Consider the following 18,131-nt stretch of genomic DNA (forward strand, 5'->3'; position numbering starts at 1 on the left):
AAAAATGTAGTATAAACTCAACTCAAGCTCAAATAAAGTAAATTAGGATTTAAAATTCATTCCGGAACATCTTCAATTATAGAATATTTAGCATTAAGCATATGCTTGATGTATAAAAAAATCAAATCTATTTTATAAACCGAACCGAAATCAATTTGATTAATTGCATACCATACAAAGCACACAATAAATTGACCATTACTCCGTTATTAGCGTTACCATTATGCAATTTACATGAATAGAGGGAGTTTCCATATATATTTTAGGAATTCTGAACCATTACATAATTAATGTCATAATGTTTTGATTAAAAAATGTTCATTGGTTCGTATCATGCATTTTATATGAAAATAATAAAGGAACTTTTTTAAAAATTAAAAAAAAAACATTTTTATTAATATTAAAATATTAAATTCAATATATTATAAATATTTATTTGCTTCATGTACTCATAAGTAATTATTAAAAAAAATATGAATAAATTTTGATAAATCAAAAAAAAAATATGAAAATTTTTGCAATCCACTAAATTAAAAAAAAATTTTTTTGTTACTTTTATATTATTATAAATTTATTATATTATATATTTTATTATAATAATGGGTTATTTTTTTGTATTTTTAATTATAGTAGCTGAAAAATAAGAAAAAGCCAACATAAAAACATGAAGCCCAAACCATTTTATGTCTGGATTTCAATATAATTAGATGCACATCAACTGACAACGCTTAATTTGATGATTGGTTAAAGATGAAAAGGAAAATGTATAAACAAACTGATGCACTGATGCATAATATAAATATATAAATTTGTATATAGCATTTGTGATTTGCCTATAAATATATATTATGTACCAATATACAATATATTAAAAATCAACTGTACCAGACAATTTGTTTGTTTTTTTTTTGAAAAATAAAAAGTATATTAATATTTTTTTATTTAAATTATATTTTTAATACAATAAGAACGCTAAGATAATCACACAAATATATAATAATATTTTTATTAAATTTTTAAATAAATAAAATCATTTTGTTTTTTTCTCTTTTTATTTACAATTTACGTACATACATACATATATAATACTATCCAGATATAAATGATATCCTATGTATCCATGATTTTTCCCTTAACGTTATAATTTAATATTTAAAGAGAAAAAAAAGGAAGAACAAAAATAAAACAGAAATTGCAGAAGCACAAATTAATCTTTCAAATTAACTATATATAAAATTAATTAACTGTATATTAATATTTTATATACTTTTGCTTCCGTTCCTCTTTCCAATCTCCTTTTAATTATACTATACATTGCACCATATGCATTTATACATAATATATACTCGCACATATTATATAGGTATTTTGTATATTTAATATATACTATATTTTCCTAATATCATATACGTATGTCAATTGTGTAGAATTATTCCACTATACTATGTATATCAAATTAATGTATCAATTCTCAAGTATTGTAGGTGTAGCATTGCGAATATATATGCACGTTAGGTTTTTCTCCCGAGAGAAGTACTATTCTAAAATGCGAAGGATTCTACAAGTTATAAAAATTTGTATTTATTTGAAATTAAAAAAAAATTAAACTTATTAAAAGTACAATAAGTAAACAAGTAAGAACAAGTAAGTAAACACTGGGAATGACCTGCTTACTTATAAAAATTTTACGCTGTTTGCGAAAGAAATCTGATATTTTATAAACAAATACATCTTTATTAGAAAATTATTTCTATAGAATTTTTACCTGGCTCCCTTCTACAAATTTGTAGCACTTTGAAATACTGAAAACTTCATTTCAACTGCCACTGCTATTTACTTTGTATAAAAATCACAACCCCTTTTAAATGTTGCAAACACAGAAATGAGCAACTGGTTTCTTCTACAACGACACAGCATATATTCAAATATTACAATAACAATATGTTTTCTATTAGCTCGCCAATTGTAGAAGTTTGAAATTTTGGCAGAATTTAAGTACCAATAAATTGTTTATCTTGTTAGAAGAAAATTTTTTCCACCCCACCCCTTCCCAATTTGTTATCGCTCTTTTACTTATTAAAATTTAAATTTTCGACACATTTTGTTTTCTAAAGTTCACGTTTTCCCAAACTTCTATAGAAGAAACGTGTTTATTTTTCATGAATTTACAAGTTACCCGTCGAATTAGACCATTGCATTAATTTTTTTTTTGCTAGTTTTAGTTTTCATCCTGAATGTATGCAATATTTTTACTTTTGTATAATCAATTGCAATTCATCAAAAAACTACTTATTATCCTATGATTTACTTCTATATAACTAATTTAAATTGGTACAATATAACATTTTCATATATTCAAGGAAAAGTGCTTCTTATGTTAGTACAAAACATGTTTTAAATTGAATTTATTTAATACTTACATTAAATTATTATACTAAAGTGGCAGAATCTGCATTTTCTTCTTTAAAAAAAATATGATAAAATTTTTTTCATTATAAATGTTAGGAATATTTCAACTGAATTCGACTAAACGGAAAAGCACATAAATAAAAAAATTCAGAATTTTCAGGAGACAGAAAAAATTATTCATTCTTCTCTTTTGCTTATCTATTTAATCGTGAGATGTTAGAGAATATTAGGAGCAACTGATTATTTGTTTGAGCAGATATAAGTGAATCATTAAATTTGATATTAAATCTAAATAATTTGATTTTTAATTGCTATGAGTTTCGTATAATAAAAAACTATTAATAATATTTTCCCCTTTTATTTTAAAATTAACATAGACAATAAATATTTTTTAATATTTAACACCCTATATAATTATACATTTATGTTATGTAAATAAATGTTGTATGCATAGTTGTACATTGTATGTGCATTTAATGTAGTTAAATTATGAATATAATTATAAATACCTTCAAACGATTTTTCATCATTGTTTTAATTGTTATTTTTTTAAACCTGGGATAAAAATCAAAATGCGCACTTTATACATGTATATAAGCATGCATTTATAAATACCCGTTGTATCTATATATAGACAGACAACAACATTTTCAATAAAAATCCTTTTTTTTTTTAGTTTTAATAATATTTTTCTGCTCTTCTTATTTTTGTTTTTCATGCATGTTTTACTTACTTTTTTTTTCATTATTTTTTTTTGATAACATATTTTGTTTATTCAATATATGAGTGCTTTATTGATTTGAATTTTATTATATTTACATATAAAAAAAATAAAAGAATAAAAACAACAACAAATGATAATAATAAATTAAATTGAAAATTCCTAAATCAGAAAGAGATCAATCATTCAAAAGTAAAATAAATTTTCAATATAACAAAATTGCATCCTTTTCAATATCCTTTTTATATAGCCTTAAATATTATTTTGCTTATATATTTTCATATATTCAGTTAAAAAGTGCATTATGCGTGTTTATTGATCTGTTAATTTTCATTTTATATACTTATCTGTACATACACATTAACATTATGGTATATTTAAATGTATTAAGGATCACATACGAATATATATAGTTAATATTTTACATAATTCAGGTAAATATTCCGTATAAACATTTTCATATATTCCAAAATAATGTCCATGTAGAAAATTTTTACATAAAATAAACAGTAATACTCGATTATTTTGGAAACTTGCATGAATTCTTACGACGTTCTATTCAACTGCAATAAAGTTTTGGTATTATATTTAACATAAAAATATTTTCATAAATCTTATATTATGCAGTTATAACTTTCGATTATATTGCATAACAAATAAATGGTAGTATATTTCTTTTAGAAAGGGCCTTTCCCAGTAATGTCAAATGCATGCAACTGACGTTAGTCATGAATCCCAAGGCAACATGACGCTAGCGTCATAAATCCCAACATATGTTGCTAACACAATTGATTGTCATTTTAGTTTTTTTTCGCATGTTTTTAAAGGCTAATGCATAAGTGATTTGTTTGAAAATTGCTCAAATTGCAGGTGATTGTCATTTGCTAAATCAAGCGATTGACGTGATTGACATGATCATCAAATCTTTGACATACTGGGAAAGGGCCAAACTTCTGCTAAAATTATTTTTGCTTTTTCACACCCATTTATGTTATTGAACTTATTTATTAATATCATTTCTCTACAGATTTCCAAAGAAAGTCAACTTAACATGCGTTAAGTACCAAAAACACTTATTGCTAATTCGTTGCTATGAGATTTTTCAAACTGTTGCATTTAATTGTTGTATAAATTACATTTTTGCTTCTGTAATAATGAAAATTTTCCGCATATTTTTCATATTTTCACTTAATTCATATACTAAATTATATTTTTAAAATATTTTATAAAACAGTTTCTTTTTCTTCAATTTGCGAACTCTTTGCAATGAAAACGAGTCAACTTAATCCAATATACTTAAATTATGCACACATGATATAAAAATTTTTAAATGTTAAGGAATTTTTCATGGGACCTATGTTAATAATAAAACCTATGATAAACAATATAAGCTATTACTTTTAAAAGAAACTACACTATAAAATTTCAAAGCTCATTAATCGAAAACTTAATTTTCTGAGGCAGTTGAAAAAGCCACCAATTCGAAAAAGTAATCGACTAGTACTATTAATCAATAAGATAAGTTTTAAATTTATAAAATATTCACAACTAACTATAAACCTCGAGCATTATAAACTAAAAAGAAAGCGAGATAAACTATAAAATAAACGACTACAAAATTTCCCGTGTTTTATATAAAATATGGCAGTACATAATTCGTGCTTATCTTATAGAAGTTTATGATAATGATTGGTAAAGAAATTTTATAATATGATTTGGTCGAAACAAACTAACAACCACAAATATTATTAGTAGCTCTGAATCAAAACGAGATTCTACTGTACGTGTAATCATATTAGTTATACATTAACTACATAAACACACATGTACATTCAAATATTACTATATATGTTTTATAAGGGCGTTGAAAAATTTTAACATTTTTCACATAATTTTTTCTCCATTTTCTTGTTGTTGTTACGTTTTTTTTTTTGCATTTTCCTTTTAAAGTTTATGTTTTAGGTTTTTTATTTTTTATTTAATTTGCTTTTTTGTTTCGATTTTTTAATTTTCTTTGTTTTTATTTATTTTTTTTATGTTTAATTCTGGAATGACCATAGAGCATTATTGGTCCTTGTAGTATAATTTAATATTCTTTAATAAATACATACATGTGTGTATGTACATACATATGTGGGTAACTATATTAATATTACATTCCTATGATATACAAAAATATATACGAATTTTATCATACATATAAAAATTTTACAAGTTCATGTCGATATGAAATTTAACATACATAAAAAATGAAAAAAAAAAAAACAAAAATTAACGAACAAACACGAAAAAAAGTGGAGCCTTTGTTAAAAATTTTGAATTTTTTTCCTGTTTTTTTTTCGCATATATTTTTAATTTAAACAAAAATAATTTTTAAAAGGGATGGGTAAAAAGTTTATTAAAAAAAAGAAGTATAATAGGATAATAAGGATGAGAAATTTAATTACCAACATTCATAGTTCCCGTTTTATAGTAAAGAGGAAATACCTGCATAAAATTTTTGGGGCTCTTTATGGCAAATTCAGTCAAAAAAATAATTTTGAAAGTATGCAATTTTTTTTTATTAAAAAATTACTTTCCACAATTTTAACTTTAACTCATTAATTTCCAGTGTTGCAGTAAAGAAACACACTTCGAAGTTGTTTCGAAAAAATTATTTTTCAATTTGGTTTTAGAAGAAATTTTTCATAATTTAATAGTTTAAAGTTCACTCTACTAAATTTTTTAGTTTAGAATAATTAAAATATCAAAATATTTTAATCTAACTGACTTATTTCCAAAAAATTTATGAAAAAATTTGACAATTACTTTAGTTCTATCGGCAAGTCTATCCGTCGGCCTTTTTTTAATAAACTTCCACAAATTTCGCGGAATTTCCAAATTTTGAAAATATTTTCAAAAATTTATATAAGAAACAGACTTTCCCTAGATTTATGCAACATTACTAAATTAACAAAATTATTTAAAATTTTTTTGACTTCGCTTCTTACTACTTCTTAGTAGGGAATCGAAAATAAAATATTTTCAAGGAAATGTGGGACTATCTGCCTATCAGTCTGTCTGTTTGTTCAAGCTAAAATACTTTATCATAACTATACGTTCTGCCATTATACGTAGTTCTGAAAGCTACCATTCTATTTCTCTTATATTATTTTTTTTTTAAAACTTGTTAGCCACAATTCGTACTTATATTAAAAGCGTTTCTGGCTAAATGTATTTAATTTATTTTTTTTTAGTACAAATTATTAAATGTTTAAAAATGTTTGTGTATTTTACCTTTTAGTTAAAAAGCAAAACAAGTAAACATTTTTATTATTTTACATTTTTGCATTTAGTCCTTTCATTCTAGTATACATTAAACATTGTGTATACAATGTACATCATACTCTTAAATATTTCAAAAACTTTCGAATGAATTAGGGGGGCGCTACACATATCGTCATAATATATTTTTTCCCAATCAGCGTGTTTTTCATTCAACAGTGACAGACCAGGTGAAAACAATATTGTGTATGATGTGTTAAAAAATTAAATATGAAAAATAATAATGAAGAAAAACAGAATGAAAACAGGAAACGCTAACTGAAAGTCATGCGACAATTGATCCATGATTTTTGGAAAAATTAAAAAAAAAAAAACAAAAAATTAATTGTGAATATTTTCAAATACACTTTAATAATCATAAATATGCTGCAGTACACACATTTTATAAATGAAATGTTCCACAAAAAATGTAATGTCCAGGGCGTGGTTATCAATAACAAAAAATAAAAATGTTTTTATTTATATATTAATTTAATTATTTTGAATTTTTTTATAAACGTTTCCTTTTTGTTTTTAGTTAAAATTTTGTCTTCTTTTTTCCATATTTTATTTGAATGCAGTATTGGAAAATTTCCCTGGCAAATACATTAATACGAAGATTAAAGTGGTTTTTACTAAGTCCTGGAAAATTCAAATTAACCAAATTGTTTAACATCTTCATATTTTTGTGTTGGAATACTTTGAATAATAATTTTCAACTCTATTCATTTAATGGTGCATTAAATATATTCAATACTCTATACTAGTTTTAGCAAAGAACTAGATTGGAATTAACTTTAAAAAATTGCTTTAACAAGCTAAATTAGTTAAAACATTCAATGAAATAGAAACAAACACGATTTTTGCTATAATAAAACAAATTCTTGACCTTCCAAGCACTCACCGCAGTTAGCTAAATCCGAAATTTTTTGTTTTCAAATTAAATATTTATTTTTAAGTGTTTTCTAAGTGCATGTCATGTCTAAACTAACATATAACATCATTATATCTGTGGTTATTTCCTGTCTATATATACAACAACTTATAACTACCTATAAACATTTTAATTTTTATCTTAACTGAAAATTTATTAGGAATTCAATCATTCGGATTCACTGCATTCAAATGATAGAATAATACTTCCGAACAAATGAAAAAAAACACACAAATTTTATCCTTTACTATAATGAATAAATGTAAAAGTGCTAAACCAAACCATATTTATTTCAATTGCTTTTAAACTATGATTTAAGCGCTTAATTTGAATCAGTATTTTCAAAACTTTACTCTATAAAAATCAAAACTCTAAGTGAACGAATTTACAAAAAGCTTCATTAAATTTTCACAAAAAATAAAAATCAAATATTTTAACTTTCAATTTCAAAGAAGTCTTGTACACTTAAAAAAATCCCAGACAAATATTAAGTGTGTAAACAATAACCAGATTTATGTAATAATGTTCTAAAATTATGTGATCTTATGTACATAATATCGAAGAAATATGTACACATATGAAGACATGTTATATATAATATATGCGTATACGGTAGTATATCGAAAATTGCTTCACTAACCAAGGATAACTAATAAAATTATCCAACTGTTTTAATAATTTTATACATTTAGCACTTTTCGAAAAAAAATTTTGAAGTGCTTATTAGTTTCACTCTGTTCACTTGTCCGTCCGTGGGTATCTTTACTAGAAATTTATTTCTATAGAACAAAATTTTTTCAGTCCGCCAAAACCGTACAACTGCTATGTTTTAACAATTTATTGCAGTAAAACTATAAGCATATTTCAAATTTTGCAAATGGGGAATGGCAGTGACTGGCTTCTGTTACCACGGTATACCATATTTGAACTTTAAAAAAAACCAAATGGTCGTTAAAATTTTCCATTATCTAAAATCTGTTTTGTCCAAATTTTTGATATTGTTTTGCTTCTAGACCTCAGGTTGTAGGAGTTAAGCAGCTTTAAGACATTAATAAATAGATTTTTTCTAGAAAAAAATTTTTTTCCACTTCCTTCCCCTCTCAAATTATCGCTTGTCGAAATTTGAAAATTTGAATTTTCGGTATCTTATACTACCAAAACTGCAAGCTTCCAAAAATCTGTAAATGTACAAAACTAACGGTTTATTCCATGCCGTTAAAAGATATAACTTTTTTTCTTAACTCACAAGCACAATAACAGAAAATATAGTATATGAATGAAAGTAATTTTAATAATGTACTAGTAAATTATTTTTAAAGTCAGTATTTTCACTTGCTGAAGGGAAAAGTGCTACATAACAAACCTTTGATTTGACCCAACTTTATTTTCCTACTGTATTTAAGTTTGCTCTCAATTTCTATGCATCCATGTATAACAGGTTGATATTTTTTCGTTTGTATTTTAATTTTCATGAATTAAAAATGTTTCTATGTAAATAAAGAACTTGAAAAAGGATTTCAAGTTTAAAATGTGCACAATTATTTTCAATTATTTTGAAATTTTGTATTTTCTTACTTTAATAACGCACAATACGGAGTAATGATAATTATTAGAAAAACAAAAATATGTAAATAAATATTAAAAAGATTTTAATAGAACTTTCTCAGATTAACAGCAATGTAAAATTGTTTTATTAAACTATTACGCATCATTTGTGCTGAACATATATAAATAACATGTTCTTTATGGTACTTGAAAAGAAATGAATTTTATTCTACTTAATGGAAAAAATATAAACAATTCAAAATTAACTTTTTAAGAGGAAATTAGTTTCTGTCAAAAATTTGATGAAATTTTAGATCAATCATAGAGCAAGTGGAAATTTTTAAATGATAATGAAGAGTTACCGCAAAGTATAGTTAAATTTCTACTAAATCTTCATATTTCTAGTAATCATAAATTATTCATTCATTATTCATAATAGTCATTAATCAGCCCAAACAATTCTTTTCCACCATCAAAAAATGCAGTAACTCAAAATTCATTAAAGAATTGAAATAATTAAAAATTGGGAATCAATCATTATTCGATTTATAATATTTCATAAAAAAAGTGGAATTTCGTGAAAATTAATTTATATGAAAGAGATAGCTAAATTTTTGAAGTCGGAAAACTCACGGCTTCAATTTTCTATAACATGCCGTCAAAGACTGTATAGGTTTTTCAATAATATCCGATGTGATCATATTTGATCAATTTTACTTAAGACCCTCCGAAAAATGCTACATTAACAATTGAAAAGTTTCTCTCAGTTTTAAAGAACAGTCCGCGCAATTTCGGGAAATTTTTTGACAAATAACAAATTTAGCCAAAATTTTGCAAATTATCTCGATAATATTACCAAATTTCATTTTAACTGTTTCAGTATTTTTTTTTTCTATATGCAACAAACACCTTTACACACTTTAATTTTTGTATTCCTTTCATATGAACTTCTTATGGATCAAATGATTTCATTTATTTTCAAATACCTATTTAATATATGTTGCCGTGTACGTATGCATGCGGTATAATATACAAAATATAGAAACTTTTTAAAAGACCTAAAAAATCCTTTTCCATCATAACTCGTTTTATTTTAATTATGATATACAAAAAATCTATATAAATTGCAATATAACAAGTCAGCAACAAAACTTTTTAAGCTGAATAAAAATTTCCATTTCGGTTTTTATTACTTGAACAGCAAAAAACAAAATAATAAATGAAATTTTTTATTTAATATAGAAAAAAATTCTACATAATACAATTGTATAAAATTATAATAAATACACTATATATATAGAATGAAACATAAAATTTAGTGAAATGTATGCGATGCACTATCACAAGCACAACATAAACAAAACATAAACTTTCACAAAACAAAAGAAAAATATTTAGTAGATAAAAATGCATTGGAACATATGTATGTATAATCGTATGTATATACATATTGTATTCCGCGCTTTTTATAATGAAGAGAGAAAGAAAAATCAAAGATTAATGTGAATGCATCAACAGAAATGAGAAGAAAAATCAACAAAATCTCTTACATACAACAAAACTCTCAAATATTAATAATAATAATTATTATTTTGAGCATCATAAAAATATTAAAGAGCACAAAAAAAAAACAAGAATTTAATTTTAACAGACGTACATACCTGCACTGTGCAATATAATATTATGAAAATCAACTCATACTCAGAACAATGTGATTGAACAAGTTACACAGAAGTATGAACGAACATGTGTGTACAGCGTTTGTATGTGTTTCCAAATGGATAAGCATAATGCATACATAAAATATAATAATTTTTGTTTTTGTTTTCCTTACTTTTCATTTTTCATAATATTTTCATTATCCTTATTATTATAGTTGTTAAATTGAGGGTGAATTTTTGGAAAAACTTTCAAATAACATTTAAAAAGTTAAAATAAAAAAATATGAAGAAGAAAAAAAATATTTATATTCTTTTGTATATCTAGAATTGTTAGAAAAAAACAAAAACAAAAAAAAATCTTAATAATTTTTTTTTTCTTTTTTATGCTTCAATCCTTCAAAATTATGCTTTTTGTTAAAGATTTTAATTTTCCTCTTTTCTTTTGTTTCTTTATTACAAAAACATTTTTTTTTGTTTTTTCCTTTTTATTATGTACTTGAAAAATTTCACTAGAAATGATATACGAAAATAAAATTACTTATGACATTGATCTTTTGAAACAGGAGAGAGGGGCGAAAATTTATTGAAATTTAAATACAAAGCCGACAAATTAAAATGATAAAAGTGATTTTGAAAATGAAATTAAAGTTTTGTTTTGTTTTGTTTTTTCAATTCCATTAGTGTTTTTTATTATATAATTAACTACTCTTCTAAGAATATTTGAATTTATTCCTGAATATGGTAGGTCTCAAATTAAGTACGGTTCAAGTTGGCATTGAAAAATTATTAATAAAATAAATGAAGGTTCGCATTCACTGAGATTACCTAAAATTTTCATGTTGCATTGGTCAGCATAATAAGCAACATGTACGTCGATTAGTTTTAAATGTAATGAGGCTTACTCTCTTTAATTTTGTATTTAACAATGGATAAATTTCTCTTTCAAATATCAGTGGGAAATATAAGATAAAAAAATTACTGGTACTATTTTGCAGAAGGCTAGATATATAAGCTCATATCGGAGAAAAAATAAAGTAAACAAAATAAACTGTAGACATCCACCTCCTTCATAGAAATAAAGAAAATTGGGTATAATTTTCACAAACTAAAACTTTCTCAATTTGAAATAGTTCAACTGAGGTTTGATAATTGCTAAAAAGAAAAAAACTAAAATCTTTTTCTAAAACCTTTCTTAAATAATGCTTACAAGCTGCTTTATTATGGTAATGGCATTGTCAGTCATTCACATATATGAAGAGCTTTTGATCTTCGAGTTTTACGTAGATTTTAGTTAGAATAGACTTGTCATAAACAGAATTGCGTTATAATTTTTTGATAGAAGAAACAGCACAAGTTTTCCTATCTATTTGTTAACTAATTTCATATACGTAAAAATTTGACTTGCGCTCAATTGTCCTCTCGTCATAAAGACAGTATCCAACGCACTATTTAAAACGCTATGAATATGTTAAACTGTAGATTTTATTTAAAACAGAATAATTCAAATCGCTTCGGTTTTTTTACAAATTTTGAAAATGTAGCAAACTCTATATAATTTTATTCAATTTTAAGTGCATTTTAATTTCGGAATTTCCGTTTCATATTGTTTAAAACCCTTTTTCAATGCTCATAAAAAAGCAAATATTGCTTAAGAGCAGAAAGTGCATTGAACCTATTTCATATTTTCATAATTTTTTTCTTTTTGACTTTTTGCTTTGTTTTTTTTTTGCATAAATTATATTAAAGTTGAAAAGTTTTAGGATAAATTTAAATCAAACGTTAAATTCAAAAAAAATCAAACAAAATGAGCGCATCTCAAAACATACTTAAATATTAATCTCTTTGTTTATGTAGCTTGGAAAGATTCTTAAACAAAACTCTTTCACATAAAATATTAACGTGCTTCAAGCAAACTGTTCAGTGTACTCGTGCGTTAGTAATTTCAAAATAAATTCAGCATATCAAAAATTTTTATTTTTAATGCAATATTAATTAACAAAATAGAATTATATAAAAGAATGTTTCCTTTTCTGTCATATCATGAAAATTGTTTGAAGCACAAAGATGATTTCACATATTTAGTCAATTTTAATTTGAATTTATTTGAAATAATTGGGATTTTATTGTTTTATTATTAAATTCCTTAAATCAAAATTCAGTTTGCTTAACTAATTTTCAACTTAAAAAATTGAAAATATTTTTTTAACTGATTTTGCATATTTTAAGGCGCTCAGTTTTTATAGTCTGTTGCAGAATTCAAGCTTTTACTTGTATTTTTTTGCGAGAGTTCTTTTTACAAGTATTTCAAAAATTTATTACATAAATTGTCAGTCTACCTGACAACAGTACATGTGGCTGGCATTACAATTATTTATATAAAACCAAAAAAAACTAATTTTTTTTGGATAATTACTGTTCTGAAAAATTTTTAATTTTCAACCTAGAAGTCCATGTTTGAGCATCTATTAATCGAAAACGGTAAGTCTAATACCGTTATAATATATAGTCTCATTAATTGAAAAAGGTTGGAGACAAGAGATTGTTCCAATTATGGTTGTTTGCCAGGTAAAATATTTTCAATTTACATAATTTCAGTAACTCTCAGAAACTATTAATTCAATACACCCAATAACTGAAATCTGTGTAGGTGTTATAAATACTTTAATTTCAAAGACTTAAATGCATTTAATTTCATTGGATAGGAACTATAATCTATTTAATTCGCATGTAGAATAATTTGGAAATATATTTTTGAAGTTACATTTTCATTACGATTAATTTATTTACTTTTGCAAGTAAATTTGAAACTCCTAATAAGTTTACTGATTACTCTTAACTCTTAATAAGTTTACTAAAATCGATTCTGTAGTAATTCAGATGGGAGCCGCACTCATTACGTTTACAAAATGATTTAACCGTTACAATATCAGCATAATGAGCAATATTATAGATACATACATAATGTTCTTAGGATTTTTGTTTTATTTATACCTGTCACTTGTTAATAGCATCTATTTATCAAAAATTTTCACATATACTGTTGTTATATAAAAGCGAACACAAAAATAAAATGGCAGTATCTGCTTGTGTTTTTGATTAATTATTTTTAAATTAAAGTTAATTTTTTTTTAATCTACAAAATTTTGTTTTGTTTCTTTTTTATTTTTACTCATTTTAAAATTTTTTTGATTGAATTTGTATTTTCCTGTCCTTTTATTATTATTTTTCATTAATCAAAATTAATAAGCACGGACATACGGCGGAGTGTCTTTATAATATTATATAAAACGCATATATAGAGTAAACATATTCACAAACCTGCATAAAATAATGTTACCAATTAAAAAAGGAAAACTAAAATAAAAAAAACAACAACAGATAATTAATACAGAACAAAACCAAAAAAAAATTAATGAAAATAAAGGAACAAAAAACAAAAAAATGTACTAAAAAGTACCAAAAATAAAAAAAGCACTGAATTAAAAGTACCAAAAAGTACCAAAAAAAGAGTAAAAAAATGTTAAAATTAAAGGAAAATTATAATGGGAAAAATTTTTTTTTTGTATATTAAAAAGCATAAAAAAAATAATAATGAAAAAAAAACATAGAACAAAGTGGCAACAAACACACAAGGGTGCGGTTGTAATAATATAAAAAATTCGAAATGCACATGTCAAACACGAAATAAAAAGAGAAGCCACCAACTTCGACAACCAAACCAACAATAAAAAATAGCAAAACAGACAAACAAACAAAAAAACATAATAATTTTTTTCTATATATATAAAAAGGTTGCAAATATATACGAACGTTAATACATAAAAATCATGAATTAATATAAACATACTCGCTTACTTTCACATAATGTAAATATGAATATAACGGCAAGTATTTTTATATAAACATAGATATATGCATGAACACGTTATGTGTATTTGGAAGCTTCTCTGATCAATATGTATTTAAATTTAAAATAAAATTTTACTTTATATATGCGAGCGCATTTTTATTGTATTATAATGTTTTCATACATGAAAATATTTTATTATTTTGAGGTCCTTTTTCAGTGTTCAGTGTTCAAAATGCATATTTGATGATTTCCAAAAAATAACGAAAAATTTACAAAAAAAAAAATATTTTTCCTCTTTAATCTTATTTTGCCTATATGCCATATAGCTCTATTGAAATATAAGGTGTCTCGTTTTAAGTATCTATACGAACAATCATAATTTTTATCATATTTCTAAATGTAAAAAGTACATCATGAGTCTATCAAAATACTTATAATGTAAAACAAAATATGACCTGCAGTAAATTATTTATTTATCTAAGTTAGGAAAGGTGAGGTTTTCGCGGCTCCCCGAAGGGTACACATAGCCAACTAGGCCCGTTGCGGTAACGCCGGAACCATAGATTTATTTATCTATGGCAAATTCGAATTCAAAACAGATATTAAGCTACCCGTATATATTAAGTCCTTCACACAGGATTAAGAATCAGTTAAAATGTTGGAAAATGGCACATTTTCCAACATTTTAAATGTTAAAGTAATTTGATGAAACCGATCTTCTATTGGAATCGTTTTCTTATTATAACTTCTTATGGCATAATAAAAAATGAACAAATTAAATATCTGCAAATTTTATTTAAATTTCTTATTTCTTGCCATATGTCCAAACTTAATTAAAATCAGGTAAAACATAACGATTAATTAACGAAATTGTTTTTCTTTAACCAATTCTGAAAATCTTTATTGTTTTGACATATTAAGTTGCTGAAAAAATTTTGAAGGGAGTTGAAAATTTGTCTCTAAAAAAAAATCAGTTTAATATAACGATTACATATTTGAACATACGACAACATATTTGCAAAATAAGTAAGTACTTTTTACTAGCGTTTTCAAAATCAATGTTAACATGATAAAATATAAGGTGTTTTGAGATCGGACGTTCGCAGTCGGATATTTTTGAAATCAGTAAAAAAAAAAAAGCCAGGAGCAAATTTCAATTCGGATATTTTACTTTTTGAAATTATTTTATTTTTCATCTGAATTAAGACGTTTTTTCTCAACTCAAACTTAAAACTATGAAAAATAATATTAAAAATCAAAGGTACTATACATGCAAAGGTAAGAATGTTTGAGAAGAAATGCACATTTTCGAATTCTTGAGTATGAGCACAACTCTGATTTTCATATGTTAAAATATTGATACAACTTTTGCTTCAGGAATTCCTATATTTACAATTTAAATTGTACTAAAACAAGACCAAATAATCTTAAGTTAACTTGTAAAAATACAAAACGCTAGTCATAATCATTAAAGCTATTCATTTAATAAAATATTTTCCAGAAATAAATGATTCTTTTCATATGATTCCTTTTAGTTTTCTGATTAAACACTGTAAAAACTTAAACTAGTATTTCGATCCTGGATCACCACATTAAATAATGCATTCATCTATACTTTAATAACAACATATTAAAACAAAATAAAAAAATAAAAACAAAGAGAAAAAGATCAAAAAAGTAGAAAAAAGCAAACGAAAAAAACTTTTTCTTTTTTATTTTAATTTTTAATTTTCTTTTTACATTTTTATTTTTGCTTCTGTTGTTTTTTTTTTTTGGAATCCCATTCTCCAAGGACACTAAGAACACAGTAGCTCTATTCTATAGCATTGCACACATTGTACACATGTATACTTTCATGTACATTATAAAATACCGAAATGAAATTCGAATTGAAATAAGCATTAAACAGAAAACAAAAACAAAGCAGAAAAAATAAAATTAAAGAAGAAAAAAATTAAAAATATTTTGAGTGGCTCTTTTTTATATATTTGCATATACACACACTGTACAGTAGCTAATTTGGTTATTTATTACTAGGGGTGAGCATTAATGTAAGTACCTACACACATCCAAACAGACACATATATTAATACAAGTTCTATACCTATTTATAATTTGGTCTATAATATTTTATATGAGAATATTAACATACGTACATACAATTATTATTATTATTATATTTTCACATATTTAAAATATATTTATGCATACACACATGCATATCCACTTATAACGAAAAAAAAATGCTAAAAAATTCAACGAACCTGGATTTAATGGTCGGAGGAATATTTTGGCATTATTCGTATTTCTCTTGTATTTTTTTTCTTGCATTATTTTGGAAACAGGTTAACTTTACAGGTAAAAATAATCTGTATAATTCAAGTATATATGCATATAATGAAAATATTTTTTTTTCAAATAATAAAAATATAAATAGTAAATGCAATATCTATGTGAAAATGTATGTGATAAAAAAATTATATGTAACTATGTAAAATTCAAAAACGAACATTTTTTTCTACATTTTGTCCATTGTACGAGTATATACGCAGTCTTTTACAATATATTTTAAATACACCGCATATTGCAAACCATTAATTTTTTGGAGGTTATTGCTTTTATGTTGTTATACTTTTTTTGAAATATCGATTGACATACGCTTCTGTTAAATACATTTTTAATGATTTAAAAAAAGAATCATACGACATACTTATAATTATATTTCACAGAAACAAATCGAAAAAAAAATTTTATTACAAAATTTTTACTCATAATTATTATATAATTAATAATGTTTGCATATACATAAAATAAAATGACTGTAAAATTTTTGATAAACAGACGCTACCAATGAAAAATAAATTATCAATAAGCAACATTTCATAAATATGATAAAACTTGGAAAAACACTCTAGTTAAGATAGTAATCTGAATGTTATAAAGTGTTTGGGTGCTGGCCTAATTTTTCTAACAGCAATCTAATATAACAGCAGTTGTTTTTTTAACTCTTATAAAAGTTCAAATGATTTACTGAATTTTTCATTTTCAATTACTCTTTTTTGTTTAAACAACTGTTTCTGCATTTCTTATGGCAACCGTATGAATATAGTGCTTATAAGCTCTTCGAAAAGCACCAATAGAACGAAAATTAAATTTAAAAACGAAATAATTATGTGGTTCGAAATACATTGTAATTTGCTTTATCTGAGTTTGCTCTTAAAAGAATACCTTTAAAATATATTTGCAATTAAATTAAATCTGAAATTAAGATTTTGCTCAGTTGCACAAGCCAACAAACTGCTCAGTTCACACTACATTTTTGATCACTAGATTTCGGTTACAAAATTGTGAAAAATTTGCGTACAAATTATCCTCTTTTTTAAACAATATGCTCAAAACAAATAACTTTGATTGTTTTAAGGCCGACTAGCATTGTTTTATTTAAACCTGGTAAATTGTAAATTTCTAATAAGCTATTAGAAATTTACAATTTACCAGCTATTGGTAAAATAAGCTATTGCTACTTTTATCCAAATTTCTAATATTGAGATTATTTATAACCAATATTGAATTTGCTTAGTTTAAAATCATGTTAAATACTCAGTTAATTTACATTGAAAAATGAGAAATGCATTGATGAATTAATAAAAAACAATTCCTATTTCAATATACGGAATGCAAAATAAATTTAATTAATTACAAAAGTTT

At 24.1% G+C, this 18,131-nt stretch overlaps 1 protein-coding gene across 5 annotated transcripts in view; it reads right to left on the bottom strand.

Annotated features, from left to right (window-relative positions):
* Positions 1-18,131, bottom strand: part of LOC129610146 (zinc finger protein 250) — an 86,734-nt gene that overhangs the window by 53,660 nt on the left and 14,943 nt on the right. The gene's annotated exons all lie outside the window — the stretch shown is intronic.

The sequence above is a fragment of the Condylostylus longicornis genome, unplaced genomic scaffold, assembly GCF_029603195.1.
Source record: "Condylostylus longicornis isolate FDR11 unplaced genomic scaffold, ASM2960319v2 ptg000044l, whole genome shotgun sequence".
In the NCBI taxonomy this organism is placed as follows: Eukaryota; Metazoa; Arthropoda; class Insecta; order Diptera; family Dolichopodidae; genus Condylostylus; species Condylostylus longicornis.